The following is a 4,304-nucleotide window of genomic DNA, read 5'->3' as shown; positions in this document are numbered from 1 at the left end:
TATTCTCTATGTCTATTGTGTAATCCTAATCTAACCTATAGTTGATGTGATTTAAATTAGTAATTTGATATTGATAGTGCATTTAATAACTTGAATGCCAAGTCATGGTTGGATTGGTTTTTATGCCGTGTGACATAATTTTCTGCTTATATTTAGAACACACGTCGCTCGCTGCCTTTTGTACTATTTCTTGGCTTCTAACATGTGATTGAGTGAACTCTAGGTAACAATTATAGGGTCCCATCCACTCATTTTCAATCTATTTTTTGCAAGAATTCAACACATACACACACTTTTTCCCTTTATTATTTTTAGATCTCAATTAATTAGTTCAATTGATAGAAATTTAAGTGTGTATGTGGTTGAATACAAGGACTTGCTTGGGATGTGCCGGTAAACTATTGCAGGCCTGCCTTGGCAGTTCTTAGGACTTACGGCCATATATTTTCTGAACTCTGTGCTCTCTCATTCTCTAATATTTTCAAAGATATACAACGCACTTTTAAATTAACTCATCCAAATATACATTTGAGTGCTTTTTAAAACATTGGGGGTTAGAAGAAAAAATCATCTATATTTTTCCTCTATATATATTACAGCTATAATTGATTCAAATGTACTACTATAGTATTTGTTTAAATTTGAGCTAGCATGCACACCATCAAAAGATCAAAATTTATTTTCTTATTAGCATGATACCTCTTTTTATAAGTAAACATTTAAATAATTTTACACATTTAAATGCATCAAGAAAAAATGGGAATCCATAGCTCCTCTATGCTATTGAAAATATCGGTTACTGTATATATCGGTTGTTGTTATATGGACATTCAAATATTAACACGTATGTTTATATATATAATTCTATCAAAATATGTTTTTCTATATATATATATATCACCTACCTTTTATTTATTTTTACAACTTATACATTTAAAAAATATTGACAATGATGCCAATTAAGAAATAAAAAGTTGAAAAATATAATATTTTAATGTTATTAATATATTTAGTTAAAAATATTATTTAAAATCACTTTTTTTTTTATTATAAATTGAATAATAAATAAATTCTTACACAAATATATTGAGTTATATATATATATATATATATATATATATACTTTTTTATTTTATTTTTTCTTTAAATGTCCCACTCCCAAATTAAACTCATTGAATGCCTTACTTTTTGGTTTCAACATTCCCTGGAGAAGCGACCTCCTAGAGAGAAATTTGTTTTTATGTCAATAGGAAGTCGTTTCTCGAACTCCAACTGCGTTTTTTTTGTTGTTGTTGTTATATTTAAAAAAAAAACGCAAATGGAGATCGCTTCCCCGAAAAACGATTTCCTATTGACATAAAAAACGCAGTTGGAGGTCGCTTCCCCGGAAAACGACTTCCTATTGGCATAAAAAAATTTCCTCTACAAGAGGTGGCTTTTTTCAGAAAACGACTTCTTGAAATTAAAAACTAAGGCATTCAAAAAATTTAATTTGAAAGTGGCACATTTAAAGAAAAAAAAATAAGAAAGGAATATATATGTAAAAAAACTCAAATATATTAAATTTAAAATGGAAATATGATATTTAAGTTTAAAATGGAAAAATGATATGCAACCTAACATTTGTAGCTAGGTCTTACCATTGACTGTTAGTTTTATAATTATTGTTGTTTTTATTTATTTTTCCCTTTTGACTGATATATCATTTTCGTTGTTGCATTTGCTTGACTCTAAAGTCAAATACCTTACCTTACCCAATCTGCGGAAGCGGGGCCCATTTCTAGTTTTTTTATTTGTTTTAATCAAATGCGGATTTCTAGTTACTTGAATTCATATCACCATCTTAATTAGTATACTAATCTAATTATTTATAACAAACAAACTTAATTGCAATTAAAAACTAAATAAACTTTGTGTAGACAAAGTAATAAATACTACATAAAACTCACATATATAATTGTATTTGAAATTCAAACTTAAATGAAAATATTCAATTTAACAATATTATTATTTATAAGGTGAATTATGTTTTATGGACTAAACACTAAATAAACTTATTATAAGAAATCATGGTGCATGCAATCGAAAATTATAGTTGAAAATAGAATATATTAACTACAGTATAAATACATTAAATATTTAAGTAGTAATAGATCAATTTTTCAACTACTATTTTATTTATATTTATTCTTGTATCGAGTAACTGAGTCCGTAAATCATACCTAAAGAATACAATATTTGATATGACTGTTGACTGAATCCTTGGTTATATTTTTCATGTGTTACGGTTAAATCTAAAAAAACGGCTCAATGAATGAGGTTACAATGCTCTTTCAGTTTGCCCAATTAGTAAACTTGCATCTCCAGTCTAACGCGTCAAATTTTGTACTAAATATTTTATTTTATTTTTGGACTACAAAGTTTTGTACTAAACAAAAACAAAGCAGTTCCGATATATAATGGTTACATTTTGTGTGCGCCTTCAAAACCAACCACGTTGACAAATTCTAACTAATGTTTCTCTTAGGTGAAACTCAAAGCGGATATGTTGGGCTAACTAATACATTATGAACCCAAAGCATGTGTATGTATGTCTCTTAGTTATGAATGTATGAGTCAAGATTCCTTTAACTAACACTACAATCTAGCAAGCTTAAGCAACCATGTTTTAATTTAAATTAAATATATGAAGAAGAAAAAAACTCTAAACAAATGTGATCTTTACCATAATTGACCAAAAGAAAACAAAATACCATTGAACGAACACAAATAAATAATAATGTGCATATCATAACAATTATGTTATTTTTGAACACATAATTATATTTGTCAAAAAAAAAAACTGACATAATAAATCGATATCATATATATATTAACTAGTGTAGATATCAGATTTAATAGGGTGTTAATGTCAAAATTTGTATGGAAGAATAATTTCAAATCTAATATGGGTAAAGCCACATGAATGTGAATATGTTAAAGTCTGAGCCAAAGTAAACAAACATAACGTCGTTCAAAAAGACAAAGCAAGAGCATGTGAAGGAAGCATATGTTTGGCAAAGTACCCTATAAGGGCCAACATGTGCCATGTATGGACTTTTTTAATGTGAAATCCCGAGTCCTCGATGACACTTGGATTCATCGACAATAATAATAAATCCAAACAGCAAACATAAAATATAAAATCATAATGTTAAGTAGATCACAAGTTCACAAAGCATTCTACTCTGCCATGTTAGTTGTTCTCACATCCAACAAATACAAATTCAAAATAATAATAATAATAATAATAATAATAAATCAATGACGACTAAACATAGAATTTTCATTATGCAATGACAAGTTCGAATATTCACAAGGGCAATGATCAATGGCATGGAAGAAAAAAAACAATTCAAGTGATGACAGAAATTCCTCCATGTACAGAAAAATGAATTTGACAGCTAATCTAGTTAGGCTTACAAGTTACGGAAGTTAACTTCATTGATGAATAGAATAACAAGAACTACTTGATATACCAATTTCCACAAGTTTGGTGGCTGGAATGCAAAAGAATTAGAGAGTGAAGTAATAAGTAGGTCGCGAGTTTAATTTTCACCCTTATAAAAATTATGCCGTTGCAAAAAATATCAATTTTCACAAGATATTTTGATCAAATGGCATTTGAAACTTGAGTTCCCTATAGATGAGCGTTATTATGCTTAGAGAAATTGAGATCAGCATCATGTTTTTTTTTTTTAATTTCAAAAAACTGTTTTATAAAATCAATGTTTTAGTACCGAATATATTACTCGATGAGTCGTATATTAGATCATTTTCTTTAATACGTTTTGCGGTGTTAGATAATATTATTATATATTAGTAGTAAGGGTATTTTAGACAATTCTAGACAATTCTATTCTTTTATATATATACTCATTGTAACCCTATTAACTGTGGTTTTGGTTCATTCTATGTTATGAAACCCTAGAGCGGTTGTTTCTCTTCTTCCTCTTGCTTTCTCTTTTCTTTGTTAACATGGTATCTAGAGCCTATTTCGATCCTCCTTGAACGATCTCGCCTCTATTCCGCTGTCGAGTTCCCAACAATTAGGGAATATAATTATAGTTTCTCTTTTCTAACATTCCAATATTCGGTGAGATTTTTTCGTTAAACCGTGTCTCAATTCTGCTTTACCCTTTCTTTGTAGCTTTTCGTTTATTTTTAGCTGATCAGTAAAAAAATTTTATTAGGGTTCTATAAACCTTTCCACAAGCCATTAGGGTTTGACGCTCTAACCAACCGAGCTAAAAAGAACAATGGGT

This window comes from Cicer arietinum, chromosome 5, assembly GCF_000331145.2.
Source record: "Cicer arietinum cultivar CDC Frontier isolate Library 1 chromosome 5, Cicar.CDCFrontier_v2.0, whole genome shotgun sequence".
In the NCBI taxonomy this organism is placed as follows: domain Eukaryota; kingdom Viridiplantae; phylum Streptophyta; class Magnoliopsida; order Fabales; family Fabaceae; genus Cicer; species Cicer arietinum.
The sequence above is the reverse complement of the archived record's forward strand: the minus strand, read 5'-3'. Positions refer to the sequence as shown.